General features: G+C 49.7%; 1 long non-coding RNA gene across 1 annotated transcript; it reads right to left on the bottom strand.

Annotated features, from left to right (window-relative positions):
* Positions 1-17,029: 17,029 nt before the first annotated feature.
* Positions 17,030-22,150, bottom strand: LOC125945851 (uncharacterized). The gene is made up of 2 exons (XR_007467162.1): positions 20,458-22,150; positions 17,030-19,223 (listed from the first exon to the last, which is right to left on the bottom strand). It is a non-coding gene; the product is annotated as an uncharacterized LOC125945851 (long non-coding RNA).
* Positions 22,151-22,464: the final 314 nt, after the last annotated feature.

The following is a 22,464-nucleotide window of genomic DNA, read 5'->3' as shown; positions in this document are numbered from 1 at the left end:
ACGACTTATACGAACATGACTGCTAGTTTTTTGTTTAGTAATATCCGAAGTGTAGGGCCCAAAAGCGTGCCTCTTTCCTCGCTGATCGATTCATGCTCTGCATGGTCGTCGCACTAACGGAAACATGGCTAAATGAGAGCATTCCCGATCATTCGATACTTCTCACTGACTCTGAATTTAAGTTGTATCGCTGCGACCATGAAAACCACCGAGGTGGGGGTGTTCTTCTTGCCCTAAGTTAATATTTTTAATAAGCCTGTCAACCCTTGCTGGAAACTTGACTAGATGAAAAAGCTAGGCTCGGCCATCTACGCCGACATAACATTATGGTCGCTTCAAGGCTCGACCAAAGAAACAGAACATACACTACAAGAGGCAGTAGAAATAATAGAATACCACCTAAGATGAATGAACCTTCGGTTATCCAGCAGGAAATCAGAGCTGCTGGTGCACCAGCCTATCCGGACGGGGTGCCAACCTAAAGGCTGGACCCCGGTAGAGGAGGTGGGTATGCACCTAAGAACGACAGACGGGGTGGAAATCTCCCGGGTAAACACAATACGTATTCTCGGCATGCTAATCTCTGCAAACGGGAGAAATGCAGCCACGATAGAGAAGCTGCAACAACACACAGCGGCCACCATCCGCCTCATACAACGGGTCTCCGGGAAGAATGGCGGCATCATAGAAGACAATCTTCTTCGTCTCTTTCATGCGTTACTTCTCAGTCATATCAACTATGTGGCCTCCATGCTCAATTGGAGCCCGGCAGAGAAGAACCAAGTCGAGGTACTCGTCATGAAAACGGTTAGGCGGGTGCTAGGTCACCCCTTAAAAACTAGCACAGCTAAATTACTATACCTGGTTGTTCACAGCACTATAGACGGATTGATAGAGGCTCAGCGTACGGTACAAGTCTCCAGACTCTATAGCACCACTGTAGGCAAAACTATTCTCGAAAAGGCAGGTAACAACTCACCTCTTATCTTTAGAGGCCAACTCCATTGCCACAAGCAAGTACAGAAATTATCGTGGTTCCTCAGCTACCCAGAAACATGCACCGATTCAAAATGCGGGTAGACGCAAAGCCAGGGCTAAGGCTTACATAGAGAAGCTTGACCGCCGGGGCGATGACGCAATCTTTGTAGACGTCGCTAGAATGAGTGTAGACAAATACACGGTAACGGTAGTTGACAAAGAAGGAAGGCTACTCAATGCGGCCATAGTTCAAACCAAGTCCGGCCGCGTCGCTGAGAGTAGCTATTTCGCTCGTTATGACCACGGATACCTTCACCATCATCACAGATTCCATGTCTGCCGTAAGGGCTTTCGACTCCAATCACATCGCGGAAAAGGCCGCCACGATTCTCATTCACTGCAAAGTGTACTCTCACTAGTTGGTGTGATTTCCCTACCATCTGGGTGGGGCCGTCGACAGCAACGCCAACCCCAACGTAATGGCTCACGCCCGGACGCGAGGACTTGCATGCCGCCCCGGCACGTCGGGTCCTTGGCAACCGGGCCTCCCGCACGCCGACGGGTATGGGGCGGGAGTTGGAGATGCTGCCCGTGGAGTTCCCGCTGACCACCTTTAACGACATCATGAATCACAACTTCAGGGTCCCTCGCATCGACGAGACTGACTTCTACACCTTCATCACGAGAACCGACCTTCGCAGCCAGATACGGGCAATCGAGGGGGCCTACGAGGTGGCAGGGGATCTGGGACTCCCAATCCCCTAAACGCCTAAAGGCCCGTTTATAGTCCGACGTTTCCGGCGCGCGGGCCAGCGTCGTTTGCGGCCGGTCACGCTACGCCGGTTACGCTGCGCCAGCCGAAACGCCATCTCCTCTATACTCCAACGCGCGCGCCGTCAGCTGTTATCTTCGGAGCATGCGCAGAACAGTCCCAAGCCCGCGCGCAGCTTTAAACGGTCGGCGAAGCGGCGTGGGCGCCTTTATTTCTTCGCGCGAAATGCATTGTGGGTCGGCGCAGTCGGCGCGACTAACGCGCGAATGGGTCAGGAGCCAATTCAGCGCCAGGCCCGTCGGGCGCGTTGGAAGCCGCCAGTTACGTTGGCTGCGCCGGCGCGCCCGACTATAGAGGGGTCGTTTTCGCCAACGTGACGTGGGGTGCGCGCGCGCTCGCGTTACGTCGGACTATAAACGGCCCTTAAGGAGGGTCGCTAGTCGGCCCTCCCTCCCAGGATAAAATAAAGTTCTTCTGCCTGGTCTATCTGTCTGTCTGTCCCAGCATTGATACGTGTACATGTAAATCGCTTTGCCACTCACGCTGAGGCTGTGGCTGTACTGTTTCGCCATGCATCGAGTGTGTATTTTACTCCTTGCTATCTTCGCTGTAACAGAATGCGGTAACGCCGCAAATGTATATTGAGTCAGTATGGCTGACAAGTTACGTCTTCATGTTTATATACTTTATCTTTACTGTGCATATACACTATAGTCGTTTTGTGTGCAGTTAAGAAAGGCAGACTCTTTGGCTGAGAGAACAAAGTATCGACCAATAACTTCATCAAACTGTGAAAAACTGGCCTGTCACCAAATTTGACACTAAATCAAATCTGCACAATATAGTCAACTGAACCACCTTTAGCGATGCTCTATGATGTACAAAACTACTAAATTGGCTGGCACAGCGTGATAGCACTCAAGATGGTGGCAGTACTCAAGGTAACGTGGATGCAGAACTTTTAGTATTCAACACCTGACCTCCACTGCAGACGAACAATTCGTCATTCTGGTTACATATCAATGTGTTTCTAATGACTCACTGCACAGCGAACTTAACGAAATAGTTCTCCTTCCCGTCACTTTCAGTAGCAGGTGACGCTCGCCATTGAGACAAGCATGTTTCTCTGTATGGCAACAATCTCACTGAGATCATTTGTCGTCCTTGAGGAAAATGTCCTAAATTCCATGATACTTTCTTGCAGCACAGCTTTTTCAGGCTGCATGATGAAACAGTCATCGGCGTTGCACTGAGCAGTCACATCGTCAGCCTCGCGTCCTCGCCTCCGTCGCGATCCAGCAGTTTTCAGAGACGCCTTGCTATCTAATTTCGCATAAAATAAGCTGACACTATATGGCACTACAAAATTACTTTAAAACCGCACGTGAAGAATGCCTCACTGGGCGTTTCTTGGCAGTGTATGCACAAAGCACATTTTGGTGACTCTTAGGCGAGGCACAGAGAAGTTTGCAACTTCATGATGGGTTGGCTGATGCAGCGAAAACGCAGTTTTTTTCTTTCAGCGATGACGGAATGGTGGATTTCAAACCGTGGACTCGCAAAAGCAAGTGAACGGTGGCTTGCCAAAGCAAGTGAGTTTGGACCCCCCTGGTCCCCTGGACAACCACACGATCCCACGCTACATCGAGACGGTCATCTTCCATCGAGATGGTCAGCCTGAGCCATCGCAGCAAGTTCCGATTGCGGGTCGTTGAGAGCAGGACCTCCCAGTCCTCTCACCGGCGAGCTGTCCCTGTGGGGGAGGATCAGCAGGGCTGCCGGAAAAGATGTTGGAGTGTGTGGCGTGAGGGTCACCGCATGGAGAGCATATAGGGGAGGTGCCACAATGTGGGATAGAAGCTGATGGTCTGGAAGAGAGCGGGTCTGGAGGCGTCTCCAGAGGACCTGTTGGGAGTGGGTAAGTGAGGGGTGGGGAGGAGGGTAAGTTCGACGGTCAAAACGAGGTTTGTGCGTGAACTCTGCAAAATTGGGCGCCCGCTCCCTTGAGAAGCCCGGATTGAGGCTGTCTTGAGCCCGGCAAATGAAACCTCGCGCCAATATATCTGGAGCCTCGTTTTAGGGGTTCGCAGGGTAAGCCGGCATCCACCGGAAATCTACCCTGCGTGCAAAATTCGGGGTGCGGATGTTTAACAAGTGCAAGGCAGGGGTGTGAAACCTGCCTCTGTCAAAGATGGACACAGCCGTTTTTGAATCGCTAAAGACGCCTTGAGCATCTGAATGTCCAAGCGCTAGGGAGATGGTGGTCCCAATTCTGCCTCCTCTGGTTTAGAGCTTGAGGGAAGGCGGTGCGTAAGGGGATGGAGTAGGGTTGGGTTGTAACCAAATGCTACAGCTTCATGCGTTGTACATGCGGCATCTACCCAAACTGCATTGTGGACTTGTCCGTAATACTTGGGAAGGACATTTGCGCAAATTACGCCGCGATAGATGTGATGCTGGGGATGTACGTGTCGAGGAAGACGTTTAACTACGAGTTGGATATGGATGGATCTGTCGAGGGATGGCTGTAAGTGCTGATTGATTAGCGTGTAGGTTGATTCGATGGAAGGCGAGGTAAATTTTAAAGGGACACTAAAGGCAAATATTAAGTCAACGTGGAATCTTAAAGGGACACTAAAGAGAAACCGGAAGTTGAGCTTAAGTGGTAGATTATGCTTTCACGATCACAGCCATACCATTCTTACTGCAAACAGATGTTTAATAAGCGAGAAAATAGCGAAAAACTGAAGGATGGGTGCTGATGCCCCTTCGAAATTCCCGCACTACACGTTCGTGACGTCGGAGATTACAAATGCAGGCCGGTCGCGATTTGTCGAGAGCGATTTATCGCTGTTAATAAAACGCAAAATGAAATACACCTTAAACGTACATAAACAGCATTTGCCAACTTTTTAAACCGTTTCAAGCGAGGAAGTACAAGTTTAGCACAAAATTAAATAAATAAGAAAAAATGGCATGGCGATACATGCGGCCGTGATAGTTTCGTAGTTTCGTTTTTGGTCAATGCATCGTCAGTGTTTGGTTGCGTGTTGCGTGGCTCGAAAAACGTTGACTTCGCGGGAAACAGCCAGAAAATGCCTCGTGTGTGTAGTGTTGAGGGCTGTATAAATGGCCCAAGGCGCTTGTTCAGGGGCAGTGGCAGTGTTGACTCGATTGTGTCCTTTCATGTGGTGTCGCGCGGAGAGCCCCGGCTCCCCGGCGTTCGCTCAGTGCTCTGCCGATGATAAAACGGCAAAAGAGCCAGAGAAACACACGGTGTGCTCTCTGCATTTCTCGCCCTTGGATTATGTGTATAATCTTGCCCTCGGAAAGTATCTTGGCGTGCCCCAGAGGCCAGTTCTTTCTCGAGCAGCTGTTCGCTCAATGCGGCCTTCATCAAACCCCCTACCGGTGCCCCTGCAGCAGCAAACTGGCGGCTCGGTGAGTGCTGAATGTCATTAAATAAAGCCACGAAATAACCATACCGAGTACGTGCGCAACTTTCTACGTTTGTTCTGCCGGGAACATCGTCGCCTGGCGGACCGCACGCTTCGCCTTCCATCGACGTAAACGAAGCTCTGCTTTCCGCCGGTGCGGCCGGCGGCTCACCGCCATCGCACGCGGAAACACCTACCGCTCGAGCACGCAGCATAGAGTAACCTACGGATTACCTTGTATGTTACTCTATGCACGGAGGACCATTTCGCGCTCCGTTTCACTGAATATTGCTGAAATGCAGTCCTGCTTCCCTGGCAAGCTCTTCGTTGCAAGGTTCAGCGGCATCAACGGTATCCATCGCGGCGAACGCAAACGCAGCGACCATGCATGCAGCCATGATGCATCCAGCGCCTCGGCCGTTTACGCAAGCGGTGACGTATCATGGCGCATTCTGATTCGCTGAGAGCAATGCAATCTGTGACGACACTGCTTCAGCGCCAAATCTGGGGTGAGAGAAATTGAGGAAGAGATATTTGGTCTTTGTTTACAAATTTCTCCGCTAATTACTCATACTTTTGCACACAACAAAACTGCATGATTCCTGTAGGTCCCTCTTTTATTCCCGCTGAACTTCCTGTTTCTCTTTAGTGTCCCTTTAAAATACGGTCACAGAAACCTTGAAACGGTTGTTTCGTGCCAAGAAAAGACTTTTATGAGAAAACTGCGTCTGAATCGTCCGCGTACCTTTAGCGCCATTCAAATCGCCCGCCTTCCCGAGCGAGGAGTGGTGATGTCATGGTCTCATAGCGAGTTTGTGCCGCCGGGGGGAAAGCAAGGTAAATACACCTGGTAGCGAAGCTTCCATAGAAGCCCATACGTTCAAAACAACGTGGCTTATCAGCGGTTCATGGGGCTTAGCGCCATCTGTGTGTGGAGGGAACACTTGCGGCGGAAAAAAGTTATTTCACGTCCTATCTGTTAAAAACAGAAGTGACGTCATTTTGTTTTCAAAGGCACGAAATTAGTTTTCCGAGGCCTGCCATTAGAGCTGTATATTCAAATGTCCCACCATTCGACTTGATAAGCGTTCCGAGCTTTCAGCGCGGAAAGCGATGCAGGGAAACGTCAGCCGTGCGGGTGTCGAATTCGCGTCGCTGCACCGAACGGACTTTCTGAGGGTAGCCGATGAACGCTTTGGGTGTAGATTGCGTCGAGTGCTCTTCCTTTCGTCGGACGCCATGCCCGTCGGCCAGCGCTGTCGCACGAAAACAACTAAAGTAAACAAGCACCTGACGGTCGCAACTCACTACTTTTGACGGCACAGGTTAAGAAACAATAAAGCTACCCGAGTCACCTAATTCAGGCAAACGTCGACATGCAAAACAACACAATATGTGAGGGGGGCGTACTGTAACAGGTGAACTTTACGAGCGCGCCTTTCCACGCACTCCAAGAGCTGCATTTCATTGCAAGTGATAGCAGCGTCAACGCTCGCCGCTATCGATGGGCGCTCTCACGGCTGACGCTGAAAAAAAGGTATTTATTGATAATGATCAAGTAAAATGGAGTTGTATCTTCTTTTCTCGCCATGCGTATATCAAATGGATTAGGAATTTTATTTACGTTGAATGGATCTAACTGCGTATCGCTTTATTTAAAAAAACACTTTTTTCTTTCCCAGTGTTTATTCCCTCCAAACATCGTCGCGCTTCAATCGCTGCTCCCATAACCACCCTTGCTGATGTCGGTGACAATTTGTTCAGAACCGCATTTCGTCCGAAGCTTCGCGACCTATGTGGATCGAGCTTGGAGAAAGCGCCTCCTGCAGACGGCTATACGGCTTTTTTGCGGAAAACGCAGATGCGTAGCCAGTAACAGAGCCAAGAAGAGCCGACGACAGCGTGCGCCGCATTGTAAACATGTTGTAAACATGCTGATCATCGACGCTCGTCGCAATGGACCTTGTTGACGACACTTATCAATGACTCATTGGCTTGCGACGCTGGGCTCGATTTCATCGATTTAATCTCCGATGAGCGTGACATGCTGCTGAGGGCGCGCGCTGCCGGTATCGTTGCGTAGTACGACGGCGGCCTCGACACCGGCACTTCCGAGCGCGAAAGCACTGAGGACTCCAGCAATGCGACGTCGAGTGACGAAGCTGGTCACCGCCTGGACGTGCCGTCGCGCGGACCATTCGGACACCCCGCGTCATCACATGGACGTGGCATTTTGCGGTGCTTGCAATTTCAAGTGAGAGTTTAGTGAGACAACAACACCAGCGCAGCACTACGCGATATCGGAACTACTGAAACTCGGCAAGCGCGCGTCGCAGAGTCTAGCGAAAATGAAACCTTTACACCACCCATGTCGTTATGAAGGGTAACGCCAAAAAGTAGTTTTTTTCTAAGAATATAATACTAGACCAGTAGCATTTTCTTCCGCATTATAATGTAACGAAAGAATATTTTTAATCCGAGTGGTTGAGTACTAGTCACATAATTTTTTGAGGAGTGCCTTCGTCATCGGGTAAGCACCTGAATGTCCCTGGGTAGTCTCTTATAGTTACCTGCATTTACCTGAATTAATCGATTACTAACGCTCTGTTCGCGATTATATTGACATCTTAGACATTCTAGAGCACTGCTCTATCACTTTAATTGGCATTTTGTTTGCCTTTAGTGCAGTCTGAAGTTCTGCGTGTGAAGGTGCACGTCAAGTATATACTATAGTTCCGAAAGGGTGTGAGGCTTGCCTAATGCAAGGAGTTTGGCTGTGCTAGTGCTACGAGGTAGATTTGGGAATGCTTTAGTTGCAAGGTGGATCATGGTGTCTAAGCGCTCGGTTTCCGTGCGGCTCAACTTGGGATATGGGGTGGCGTATAGAATGATAGCTTCAGTCATAATCTGGCTCTGGGTAGTGACCTCCGCCGTTATGCGCTATTTGAACTTGGCACCTAAGTTTTGGGGCAGGTCCTGAAGTTTGGCTTCCAGCCAAATTTGGGACTATGGGACGGCAGTTTGTGATAACTTGGGACGATAGCATGGGCTGGCCTAGGCTGTCATCAGGCCTGCTGTTTTCACAGCGGAGCTGTTTAAGCTCTTGGTTGCGCCGCGTAGTGCAAACAAAAACTGCTCCTGGCGATGACGTCACTGCGCGTCCGTGACTGCAGCAGACTCCTCTGGCGGCGGCTCGGCAGGTTTCCACCAGCCACGCCCTGGCAAGTGTGGAGGCGCAGCTTGGCCGTGACGTCACCGGGGAGATAAAGCTCGGAGCCGCAATGGACGGCGGAAGAACTCTCGTTGACTCTGTGGCGAGTACATGCAGCGTTGACATGGGACGACCAAAGATCCGGACACCCAAAGAAGAAGCCGCTCATCTTGAAGCGCGTCGCGCGGCCAAGCGAGTATGTGCTTGTCGGTGGCGAACCTATTCGAAAAATCATGCCTAGAAGCACTCAGCATTTGCTAGGAAAACTTAGTCAAGCCTACCCAAACCTGGAAGAAGCTAGGTCTATCACCAACTGCGCTGTTTACTCCAGCCTTTCGTCGCCAGTGCAAGCTGTTCACATGTTTTCTGAGGAGGTTGGTCTTACGGGGTGAATGAAGATGGAGTGGTGGTGTCGGGGATAGAGTAGGGGTGGAGGTACAGAGGACTGCCCAAAGCTTCTTCACCACTTCCCGCAGAGCCTTCATTTCCGGTTCCTGGGAGGTGGTGATGGTCGCCTTGGCAGCTTTGAAAGCCCATGCAGAGGTAGGCGGAAGGGTTCTGGGGCGGTGGGCTGCGTCGTTTGGCGGTGGCATTTCTTGCCTTGCACGAGCTGCTGCCTGTCAGGTGCTGCCCCACACAGAGAATAAAATTTGGGATGCAGAAGGGATGACCTTGCGGATCAAGCTCGTCCCCGCACTGCAGGCACAGACCACTCTTGGGTTGTGACCACATCATATTTTTGGCCGTTCGATGACATTTTGTGCACGGGTCTGGACTTCCCTTGTACGGCGTGCATCTTACACTACACTGATGTAGTGTATGGTGTGAGGGACTGGCCCACGCGCAAGTGTGACCAATATGGAGAGGATCCTACCAATACTGAGTGCTGCGATGATAACGGCGTCCGGGTGACGGGTCTAGAGGTCCTGTATATAGCATCTGCTCTGGGGTTTCTGCCTGGGGGGATGATTTCGCGCACATCAGCGGGCGGCAGTGCGATGTAGGCGGCGACAGGGCAACTGATCTCTAAGAGGAACACTTCCTTGGCTAGTACGAGGTGAAGCGCGGTTGCCTCGAGAGGGGTAGTAACGGTGAATGTGTTATCGGCAAAAGTATACAGACTATGTGGCGCACATGTCACATCCCTTGACCCGTGACATGGTACGTTGCTGCTCATGATGACTATGGTTTATTGGCTTCACCTTCAAGACGGGGGGAGGGGGTGACAAATATTCACCTATAGCCCTGCTTGAGTTAACCAGGTCCAGCTACATTACGGGCAGTATGCAACTGCTCTATGCAATTGCTACAATCCGACACACCTGGTGGAATATAACGGAACTTCAATGCAGAGTTTGTACGTATCGACGCTACAGGGCACGCATGTTACATCGCGTGTCAAATGTGACGATATGATGCTAATAATGATAAATGGCATTCCCTTTGAAACGAGACGATGACAAACGGTTACCAAGCCTGCGTGATTTAATCATGTATCCCATGCACGTAATTTTTATATGAAAACTTATACATCTCAATTATCTTCTTTTTACATCGAAGCTGTTTAATCTGGAGGTAGTCCGTATAGCGTAGACAAGAAATGTGGGCCGATCCTGCATGCTGTGCAGAAAGGGTCTAAGTGCAATAATACATACCCATGTGAACTAGCGAAGCTCTTCAAGATCGAGGATGGTCCGTCGAGTGTACGCCGCAACACCTCAGCCTGGCGATCACGTCACCATGCGTCGCTTAGCAACGCTTTGCCTCAGCTGCGTGAGCTGTGACGTCATAGCGCGCGCCGCATCGCTTTGCCTTAACTTTGCCGAATGATGACGTCACCGCGGCTGTGCAGAGGCGGAGCTAAGCCATGACGTCGCCGCGCGAACCCACGGGATATATAGCTCCGCGTCGCCGCCGCGGTGACACATCGGATTGGAGCAAACTTTATATGTGCCTGCAGGTGGGCGCTCGCGCGCCCCGACGAGGGCTTACGTCGTCTACGAGGTTGGCGTTACTCGGCGCGGGTCTCCGTTCGCTGGCGCGGGTCTCCGTATGTCTCGGGGTACATGCGATGCATCAGTCCCGGGATCAGTAGCGATCCGGTCTGGAGCTGTCTCAGTAGTACCGCCTGTGCTTGACTCAGCCTCGCGTGCGGGGGGAGTCCTGCGAGCCAGACAGTAGACCTTCGGGATGCCCTTACAGTCCTTCATGCGAAGGACTATAACGAAGGACCTATAATCCTTCATGCGTTATAGTCCTTCATGGCTCTGAACCACGTCGGACGGTCTGTCGCCGGGGCGTGGTTGGGTAGCGCTCGCGCCGCTGCGTTTCGCCATCTCATTGTGGTTGTCATTGTCTTCCGACGATTCACCCGCGTGCGTCGGGAACCACATGATTCTCACTTTTCTGTCTTGCAGTTTGTCCGCTCACAGTAAGCGCTCGGACTCCCTGCAGATTTGGCCTTTGTCGAATTTTCGCACCGCCTGTCTCGAGTCATTCAGTACCGTGTGGCCATCTGCGTCAGCGATGGCTAGGGCGATGGCCACCTGCTCCGCGTGTTCCGCTCCAGCGCTTCTCACGCTTGTTGCCGTCCTCGTGGCGCCAGTCGACGCCTCTATGACGACCGCTGCGAAGGTGTTCCGTTGGTATTCGGCCGCGTCCACATACCGCGTGGCCTCGTCGTTGGCGTCCAGTATCTTCCTCCTGGCTTTGGTTGTGGACAGCCGTTCTCGTTGAGAGGACCGTTCCGCTTCGGCTATTTCTTCGAGCGTGTTGTGTATCCCGAGTTGTAAGAAGCGGGTCGTGCTGGTGGACTCGAACAGGCTCAACTTGTACGCTCTTCTGATGATGACGTTGATTTTGTTGCATTCATGTTGCACGAACGTACACAACGTGGCTGATAATGAAGGATTGGACGAGCCTGATTAGGCTCTCCTCTCTCATGTCAGAATGCGAGACGTGACTCGTTTGAGGAGTCGCGTCGCGTTGGCCACTTTTGCTGTGAGACGGCTAATTATTTGGCCGTTTCTTCCGTGCTTTTCGATTACCACGCCTAGAATCCTGATTTTTCCGACCTCAGGGATCCCGTTGCCGGGTTCGGTTACGACTCGGATTTTTTCGTATTCGCGTGATCTGGTCTTCCCTCTGCGGTTGTGGTAGGTGGTAAAATGAGGAGCTCCAATCTTCTCGGCAAATATGTCAGTCCGGTTTGTTCCAGCTAGTTTTCTATCGCGTCGACGGTGGCTTGCAGCGCGCCCTCGATGTGGGCGTCGCTGCCGCCGGTCACCCACAGCGTGATATCGTCCGCGTAGATGGTGAGCCTGACGTCTTCGATCTTCGCAAGATTCTCGGCCACTCCAATCATTACCAGGTTGAACAGCATCGACGAGATGACCGATCCCTGCGGTGTGCCGGTGCTCCCGAGCTTCTTCTCTTGTGTCTGTAGGTCGCCTGCTCGCAGGTCGGCGGTCCTTTCCGTGAGGAAGTGCTCAATGTAGTTGTAGGATCTTTCGCCCATGTTGAGCTTGGAGACTTGGGACAGAATAGACGAGTGTTTCACCTTATCGAATGCCCTCTGTAGGTCGAGCCCCAGGATTGCCTTGTTGTCGCGGGCGCTGCTGTGGTCGCGGTCGCCGATGATTTGATATTTGATCTGCAGCATCGCGTCCTGCGTACTTAAGTGCTGTCCGCGGGCGATCACCGTGGCCGGGTACAGCCCTTCTCGTTCCAGGTTGTCTTGCCAAATGTTGAGAAGGACGTGCTCCAGCACCTTGCCCACGCAGGACGTGACCGAGATGGTTCGGAGGTTGTCCGTGTCCGGTGGCTTGCCCGGTTTGGGGATCAGCATGGTCTCGGCTGTTTTCAACTGTTTCGGCAGCGCGCCCGCTATCCAGCACTTGTTGAAATATTTTGCGAGGTTCTCAATCGAGTGGTGGTCGAGGTTCTTGAGCGCCTTGATCGTGACGAGGTCGGGGCCGGCCGCCGACCGGCTGTTGAGGTCGTGCAGGGCCACGCGGACCTCCTCGACGTCGATTTCACAATCGAGCTTCGCGTTGGGTAGGTTGCCGCACGGCGCGTGTTGTTCGGTGGGTGTAGCTGGCAGGTATTTGTTTTTGATGCGCCTGGTGACTTCGTCGGCATCGTGTACCGAGACCGCCCGATGTATGAGCTTGGCGAGTATGTGCCTTTGGTGCGACTTGGTCTTGGTTTCGTCGAGCATGTGCCGCAGCAGGTTCCACGTCTTCCTTATGTGCGTCTGCCCGTCTGCCACGTTGCAGATCTCGTTCAACTGTTACGCGCATAGCGTGTGGCAGTGCTCTTCAATCACACGGCTGAGCTCCGCTACCTTCTTTCTGAGTCTGCAGTTGAGCCGTATTTTCTCCCAGCGATTGAGTATCGACTGTTTGGCTTCCATGAGATGCGCTAGCCGACTGTCTACTTTGTCAATCTCCGCGTCCGTTTTAATTTCATCGGTGGCGTCGCGTACGCTCTTGGTGATTGCGGTCATCCACGCGTCGATGTCTTATATATCGTCGTAGGCGTCTCTCTTCGGGTTTCTGGCGTCTCGAGAGGCACCCCAGTCTATCCATCTATGCGTTGTAATGCTGGTGTCGTTGTGTGCTGGTATGCCGATTTCCTAGATGTCTGGTTGCTGCCGAGGTCGGTCCCCGTGTTTCTACAGGTGCTCGCGCCCCGGATGTCGTTCTTGACAAGCGTGAGGCCCGGAGTGATGTCCCGGGACACGGAGTTACAGATTCTCGTCGGATGCGTCGCGTCAGTGATGAGGGTGAAGTGGAGTTCCATTGCGTCTTGGTACAGTTCGCGGCCTTTTGCTGTGCATATGTAGTAGCCCCAGGCTGGGTTCATTTCGTTGAAATCGCCGCACGCGATCGTGGTGTTGCGACCTGCTTTGGTGCTGGCTCTGCGCAGTATTGTCTTGAATTTCTGTTTTCTCTGCCATGGGTTGCTGCAGACGTTGAGCAGAAATATACTTCATTTTCTCCTCTTGTCCGGAATGAATTTGGTGAGTGTGTGCTCGATCTGGATATTGTTGTGCAGCTTGTGTAGGACGAAGGTGAGTCCCTTCCTGACCAAGGTGCACAGGCCTCTGCCGTCGGGTGGGCCCTTGTGCACTGTGTAACCGGGGAGGGACGGTGCGTCGGTGAGTGCTTTTTGCAGTAGTAGCACGGTCTGGATTGCGCGCGGCATGTGCGATGTGCTGTCGGATGGCTGCCTTCTTCCTTCTGAGGCCACGAAAGTTCCACTGCCACGCTGTTACGCCTGCCGCTGCTGTTATAGCGTTAGCAGCCATGATTGCGTTGGCGTGTACAGGATTCCCTGGTTGGGTGGATGTTGCGCAAAGAGGGGCGCAACTGACGGGTGGCTCACGATTGGCTGTAGGGCCCTTTCGATGTAGGCGAATCTGTTTGTGTTTTCGGCTTCGTAGGTCTTCATTGTTTGCTTCATTGCTGTCACTGCTGCCATGTTCGCCGTGATTAGCTGTTCAAGTTTGGTGAATCTCGCTTCGAAATCAGCTTCGAGGTTATCGATGCGATCGTCCTCTGTTTGCTTGCGCGTGTCCTCGACGGCTCGCATCTTCGGTGCCGGTTCCTCCACGGCCGTCTCCTGCGTGTTCGTGGTTGTTTCCTCTGTCTTGCATGTGTTTGGCGTGGGTCTCTGTAGATGTTCGTTGTTGCTTAGAAGCAGCTTACTGATCTCGGTGATCTCTCTCGTGAGGTTGTTGATGGCCATTCGCAACGCCGCGTTCTCTTGTCTTAGGTTATCGTTGACTTCTCGCCACCATGTTCATATCGTATTTCTTCGTGGCTTCGGTGATTTTCTGCGCGTTCCCTATATTGTTCCCTTTCGCTGCGTCGATCCAGCTCACTAGCTCACGTGATGCTGACATTTTTCTGCTAAGGCTTCTTTTGCAGCAGCTGCCTCTCTGGATTTTGGCACGAGGTTCTCCGGTGGGTTCTTTGACTTTCGCGCAGCTGGCGGCTTGTCGAGTGGCAGAAAATCGCTTTCCGAAGTAGCTGGCGTTCAGCCTATCGGCGCTTCCATTGTCGCTTGCACACTAAGCAGGGTATCTTGTATTTCGCAAGCACCTTCGGTCCGCGATCGGGTGTTCACCCCGGCACAACTTACATTTTGGGGGTATCGCAATGGCCTTCCTTGGGGTTCGCGAGTCCACAGACCAGGCACGTCTTGACTGTTGGGGTCGGGCGTACGTCCTTGCAGTGTCCCACTCAGCCGCACTGCATGCAAATGTCGACCTGTTTCCTGTAGAGACGGCGCGGTATCAGGGTGACTCCATATCGGACAAAGTTCGGTACCTTGGGTCCCTGGAACACAACGATCATGGTGGTCGTGCTGCCGATCCTCTTTGACCCCAATGCAAGCGCGTTCCTCTCCTTGACGCGGTTCCTATCTAGCTCGGTTGCGCTCGCGCCGATGGGGATGCCTATGATGACGCCCTTTACGGTGCCGTGAGGTGCCGTGCGACATGCGCTGACCTCGTAGGGTTTGCCTTGAATAGAATTTCCTTGATATTAGCGCACCCTGTTTCGTTGTTTTCGTTCGGTCTACTGACGATCATGATGTTCTGTTGAGATTTGGGGCAGATGGTGCTCGCGGCGCTTTCCTCGCTCTTAATCTTGGCCGCGGCGACGGTAGTGCTGCCGGTCTTGACGATGTCCAGTCCACCGCTGGGTCTAACGACTACCTTTGCTTTCTTCCAACGGCATGACTGACATGCGTGCTGCCTTGATAACCGAGGCTCTAATGTTCTTGTTGAATTTCGATTTCGGGCTTGCTTGACTCTCACCGGGTCCATCGGACTTGCCGCTTGAGGGGGCGGCTGGCGCAGCCGTGACATGCGTTCCCCCACGAGCGTCCATGTGGCGTCATTGTGGAATTGCTCTGGTGATATTTCTTTTCCTTGAACTTGAACGCACATTTGGTAGTCCACAATCATTGTTGTCCGAGTGGACGCCTCGATCTCGGAGCTGACGAGCGGCCGCCGCCGAGAAGTACGGCAGGTGGCGGCCGTTGCGACGGTGTTGGGCCTAGCGTCCGCGGAGAACGCCTAAGCCTGGCAATCCTTCGCATGGCGGCGGTAGAAGTCACGTAATTTGGCAAAGAAAAAAGTACCTCTGGGGTCAGCTGGTATCGGTCGATGCCGTTCGCCTTCACGGACACATTGGTGCAAGGAAAACTTTGGTTCGAGGTAATTAGCCCTGGGTAATTGGTTAGCAATGACGGAGCCGATGTGAACATGTCTGCTCGCCTCGGCCATCGCAGCACCCTCCCCCGGTGACGCAAAAGCCCCTCCGTCGCCGCGAAGATGGGGCTTCCGAAGAAGAGTGTCCCTCCCGAAGAAGCGGAAGCGCAGCGCGAAAGCCACCGTGCTGCTACTCGAGAGCAAGTGAGACGACTTCGGATCCCGAGTATCGTGCCGCCGAAGCGGCGGCGAAACGTCGGCGATTAGCAGAAGACACGGAGTTACGTGCCCGCCCTTACAAAAATTTTTGTTGAGAATGCATTGAAATATCATTGGTCAATGTTGAGTATCGTATTGAGCATTCATTGGGAGTTTGTTGGGATATCATTGAGCAAAGTGTTGAGGGCTCTTGAATATTGGCCACTGAAATTTTATTGAAACACAATTGGGCAAGTCAATGTTGAATAGTTGTTGAGTTAGTATTGAAAGCACATTGTGCTTAGACATATCATTGTGTAATTTCTGTTGAATTTCTGTTGGGTTTCCATTGATGCAGTCTTGAAATGCTGTTGTGATTGTTCTGTTGACCATTTGTTGAGTGATTATTGACACAGCATTGAAAAGTACATTGTGCGCCTGTTGAGATGGCATTGATATTTCGAAAATTGCCACTGAAATATCATTGATATTTTGTTGGGCTTGTGGCATTTTAGTGCACTTAATTTTGAAATTGCTTTGCTATTTGCACTTGCATGCCCCGGTGCCTCTTCACATAACTTTCCCTAATCCGAACGGAAGCAAAGGAGCGACTGACATATTTCATGTACCCTAATATGTAATATAGCGTGCACATGACACATTATTACAGTATATAAGGCACAACTGTATGAAACCTGAAGACATACGCTAGTGCCTACAGTGCTATTAAGTGTAAGGGAGCAGAACTATAGCACACATGCTGAAAAAATGTAGCAAAAGCGTACACATGCCTAGTTAAACTCGAAACAATTTTTTCTGGAAGATATACAACACCACCTGCACTTACAGCATAAAAAAAGCTTCCTGTGCCTGTACAGCACAGCACAAAGCAAGGTCATGAGAACTGAAAAGTAGAACTTAGTGGGTTTAAAACTACGATGATGATGGATGAAATTGATAAATTTTACAAAGTTATCACTCTTATTGGCTACCTAAGGGACTCCTTGAACTTGACCTACAAAGATGTACAGCAATGTTAAAAACAAACGGAAGATGGAAACCTATAGCCTTCTTGCAGGAATAAACAATGCAAATAGCCTTATGTGTCACAATTTTACGAGCACTTTGGCAATTTGGTGTATGTACAGACTTGACAAACAGCAGCTCAAACAGAGATGCGAACGCTGAATTAAGATAAGAATACACACGAATGCTCACTCAACTTGAAGTTTATTACAGCAGAAAGAATTATATTTCACAATTACAGCAGAAAAAAAATATATTTTGTAAAAACAACAGTCAAGTGACTCAAAGGCAGACCTTAAGCATACCCTTGTAACTAACTTTGAACACATGAACTCTTGGCTTGCATGCATAAATACAAAAATGAAGACCACTGGATACCTTACAGTAAAATGCTTCACACACCCAGTAAACACTCACAGAAGGGTTTACGGCTGCCTGTGAGTAGGCAAAATAACAAGTAAACTGGAAACAAATGACTTCATGTATATATATATACAAAACACCTGAATCGTGTTTTTCAGACGTAAACTTCTAAAACATTTGTGCTGTAAAAGCAGCTTACCTCCCTGGCATAAGTCAAGAACTGCACAGTATTTCAAGACAGTAGAGGCTTGGGCTAGTCGGTGCATACTCGAGAGGGAAACAGCGCAAAAAAACACAAGACAAGAAGGGACAAGAAGCGCTGGTGTGTGTCTCCCTTCTTGTCGAGTTTTTTCGCGCTGTTTCCCTCTCGAGTGTGAACAGTATTTAATTTCTTGTGTTACTTTTGGGTGCGGAAGAGTTTCCTGGTGGCATTTTCTAATTTAGTGAGCTCATCAGTGAATTTTTTTCTGGACTTGAACAAAGCTAATGAAATCATTTCTTTGGGCCTTTTTCACCCTACACAGCAACTAACTGGTACCTCGGTCAATAAAAAGCTAATGCAAGGCTAATAGTTTCAATGATATAATGAAGTGACATAAAATACACAGACAACTGGAGTGACACACAGCTAACGCAATTCCCAACAGTGAAATAAATGGTCACCTGCATCATCAAAGAGCCTAGAACGACTCATTATAAAGCATGAGAAAAGGTTTCAATAACTGTACAGCCAGATTGGAGAGCTAGTAAAAAACGCAAATAAATGCACATACAAAACACCATTTACCACACTTGCGCACATAAATATATATAATTCCACCAGCATTTCGCTGCATAAAATATATAAAAGTTGTGACAAAGCAGTAACTGAAAGACGGAAGGAGCTGCACTACCCATGTTGAAAAAAAATATCGAAAGTGACATACATGCATATTTAATCTGACAGAAAACGTCTTTCCAAGCTATATATTACAAAAACTGTACAACAACGTTAAGAACAAACGAGATGAGAAGCTATACCATTCTTGCAGAAATGAATAGTGCAAATAACTTCATGTATCTCAATTTTACGGATACTTTGGTAATTTGGTGTGTGTACATACTTTACAAACAGCTCAAACAAAGATGAGAACGGTGAAATAAGGTAGGAACACACAATAATGCTGACTCAACTAGAAGTTTGTTCGTGACGACAAAGATATTAAGCACACTGGCCAACTTGACAAAGAAATAGCCATGCATGCGTGGCAGACAGCCCGGTGCAACAAAAAAAAGGAACGAAAGACGTGTTTTGTAGTATAAATATGCAGGTAAAAAAAACAGTGAAAGATGTCCTATAAGTGATACCACCAAACAAGGAGAGCTCTTTTAAAAATCCCAACTCTTTCCCATTAAGAGCAACAGATAGCTTATGCATTTGTCTTCTTTGCAATCAATAAATAAGGCTTCCATAATTTCTCTTGTGTTCTGGTCTTTGTGATGAAACAATTGTTCGTTCTACCCCTTACAGCAGAAAACACAATTTTGTTTAATCACAAAGGCCACGCATACATGGTTTCTTATCTTTGTCAAGTTCCAATGTGTTTACAACCTGTCTTCAAGAATAAACTTCTAGTTGAGTCGGCGCTTGTATGTGTTCCTACTTATTTCATTATCCTCGTCTGTGCTGCTGTTTCAAGTACGCATGTACCACTTGGTTAGGCTGATAAACATTCTCACAAGAAAAAGGAACTACCTCCACTCACAAGGTAGCCAATTCTTTACAACTAAAAGGCAGAACACATCGAAAGTAAGCCTTCACAGCGTCCATGAAAGTAAGTCTTCACAGCGTCACAGCGTACACCACAGGGCAGAATAAAAAATAGTTAAAAATCCCACTTGACGCAGAGTGGCAACAGAGATGCGAGCTTCCTGGTGAATCAGCCGCAGATCAATGGATGTCTCTTGCGAGAAACGACGCCAAGCTGTTCTTGACGAACGACACGTTAGCACCTGGGCATTTGGTGCATGTGTAACCTGTAGAGAAGGGAATGTAGACAGAATTAGATAATGCAAATTAAAAATCTGTCACACAATATACATAACCACGCACTAAATATTAGTACGCACTACACTGGCAATTAAAAATTTGCGTCTCTTTCAAGAGGGCCGTCGCGAAAATGATGAAATGGATTGTTACAGTAAATGTTACCAAAGATACGCACAGCGATGTTTGTTTCACACCGGTGAAATATATTCCCGGCTCTCTCACAACACGAAAGACCATGCTATAGTACACAGCCGATACCAAGCAGCAGTCCGAATCTTCGGGAGCAGCAGGGCAGACCTAAAAATTCGCCGAGAGCAATGCGCGCGCGAGCGTGCTAGTGAGAACCGGCACCGCTTCTTTGAAGCTTAGTATCCGCTGCTGCGTGGCTAAGAACATTCCGCGCGATTTGTGTGCCGCGCGTTGCGTACGCGTCCTGTGCGCATTGCACGCTTGCGTCTGTGCAGTGAGCTATCTTCATGAACGTGCCATTCCTCGCCGCGCTAACGGTGCTCGAGTGCGGCGCTTAGCTTGAGGCGCCGATGAGCCGTCTGGCGTTCCTTTCGTTTCTGCAAGCAACGCACATTCGAGTCGGCCCAGCTCAAAGAGGTATCAGAGAACGGCGGCGCGCTTGAGTTATCGCCTATTAAAAGCGTGCAGTACGCCTTAAACGGCAACACGTCACGTTTGATAAATATGCTTACTGCGGTTGGGGTGGCGATGTGTGATAAGGCAAGCCCGTCGGCGGCTTTGCCGACGTCGCCACCACGCCTCTGTTCATTTACGATGTGTATCCGTGTAATCATCGCGCCGATGCAGGACTTATCGGTAGGCTGTTCTCCGCACATACCGAAAAGGCGAAATATATTTTGCAGCACACCGCGACATTAGCCACAACGCAAATAGAGGCGCAGTTAACGACTACGCGAGAAAATGTGCACACTAGCCTTAAGGTATACGATGAGCCACTACAGATTAAGAATATTTTTTTAATATCGCAGTGTCGCTCCAAAGGCGAAGCATCGATTGCGATAGCAAATTAGTAGATAATATTACGAACATTTCAATCGAAGCAGCGGCGGCAGCAAGCGCTAGCTTCGCGCGCTTTCGCTCCAGGGCATGCGGTTTGCCTGCAGAAAGTGAACGGTGTGCTTAACATCTGACGATCGTCCAAGTGAAAAAAAAAAAACGCGGCTATGTGCTCAAGAAAACGAAATCACTTACCTGTGTGCAGAAGTCAGGCTGCGGCTTTGTTCGCCTTCCTTCCATCATGAATTCTGCCGCGCAACTCATCAAAACTGCCAGGCTCGAACATCACCCGAAGACCAGTAGCTGCGTCAGCAAACGTCTTCAACGGATAAACATCCCACTTATCATCATAGAGCAATTTCACTAAAACTTGCGTCATGATGTCCAAAAACAAAAGAAAAATGCTTCCAACAAAGCGCGCGCGGCACGAACCACCGCACAAGTTCAGACGAGTGACAGAGTCGAAAAGCGGTCACAGCCTCAGTATCGTATTAAGTTAATAAAATCGTTCCTACTAAAAATAACCACTAAAATCCATAACTAATGATTGATAATTTTTGTTCATAGAAAGCATAATAAATTTTGAAGGAAAACTTAATTTGTAGCGTAAAAATAAATAATACGATTAACAAAATTGCGACTACGAAACTAACGGCACACTGGATACCGTTGCAAAAGACTGCTCACAATAAAGTCACGCACGCACGCACACACTTAAACACTCATGCTCAAACACTGGTTTGGCGTTTATTGCGTCACCTATGAGTAAAAGTTATTACTAATATCTTTATTTTTATGAACAACAACTTGTTTAAGTAGTTTGCAGCATCTTTGCAGATGACGCGGTAAAAAGTAGGGTATAACGTGGGCGCGTAACTGTTGTTTGATTTCTTTCATTTCTCTTTGGCCTTCGTTTGTTTCACTGAACATAGGAGAGCTGCAGGCTTGGGAGGCTTCCATGGCAAGAATTTTATCGCATGCTTCTGCAAGGCGAGTGTCGGGAGCAGCCGCTGAGACAGCGATTAGCTGCGTAATGTTGCGGCTGTTGCTGAATCCGAAACTCTTTCAACGCGCTGTGCTCTCAAAGCGCGTTCGTTGTTTGATATCTAGTACCACGGCCGTTGGATAAAAAAATGTATTATGCTTTCGAGACACAGGGTGTGGCACAGGAAATTCTAAGACCTCTGAAGTGTATGTTTACAGCCTGTGCGCGCTTGCATCCTACGGCTCGCACAGCGCGTCCGATGCTCAAAGGTAGCGTCGTCGCTTGTCGGCGCCTGCCTTATCGCCACCATCCGCGCTGCCGCCGTGTCTACTTTTGGGGAACTCCCCATGCACGCAGTCACCGTGTTTGCAAGTGAATTTCACATTCTTTTGCTCCCTAAAACGTGCGCATTTTGGATCGCACCTATGGCTATGCCATATGTTGTATGTTAAAACGACGATGGCATTTGTACGCCGGCGAGCAAGTCACTCGTGGGCGATCATGAAGATGGTTCAACGTCGCAGTTTCTACGTAGCGTAAACGGCTACGAAAGCGGGCTGGTCCCGGACATAGTACAGTCTAACATGGCGCCTCAAAGCGCGAGCTGTCGCAAGAAGACGAGGAAGTTACATGGGGCGCGCGCGCCGAGCAATCAAAGCGCTGACTGGTTTCGGAACGAGAGACGTACGCGTGCGCTCGTGGCCTAAAGGTTAGAGCACCGGGCTGCTGCGCTCGAAGGTCAACGTTCGGTGCCAAAGTCGGTCACACACTGTTTTCTTTTTACGAAAGCGAGCCCAAACTAGAACCTACCTACCTACCGCAAAGTGACAAGAATGAGGCAAAGATTGCTTCTTAATAAAGTTTTGAAATGTCGCCTTCATATGCGAGTCCTAATTAGTATATGATAAACTCAACTGCTACACAACAAAAAAACAACTACGAAAATCAACACAAATTACTCAATAAATTATTTATTGAGAAGCTCTCAATGGTAATATCATTGTGCAACTGTTGAGCGAACGCAAAGACTTTAGAGACTTTGTTGAAAGTCCGTTGATTCAACAATACCCCAACTATACGTCAATAGAAAATCAACAGTCATTTTTGTACGGGCGTGAAACCTAGCAAAAGCGTTTGAGCGTCCAGAAGCGTCCAGATACTTTAATGACCAAGTGTTCCTTGTTCCTTAGTGTGTCGATGATTCCGGGGTAATCTTG

The sequence above is a fragment of the Dermacentor silvarum genome, chromosome 5 (assembly GCF_013339745.2).
Source record: "Dermacentor silvarum isolate Dsil-2018 chromosome 5, BIME_Dsil_1.4, whole genome shotgun sequence".
Classification (NCBI taxonomy): domain Eukaryota; kingdom Metazoa; phylum Arthropoda; class Arachnida; order Ixodida; family Ixodidae; genus Dermacentor; species Dermacentor silvarum.
Note: the sequence above shows the minus strand (reverse complement) of the source record. Positions and strands in the feature narration are given on the sequence as shown.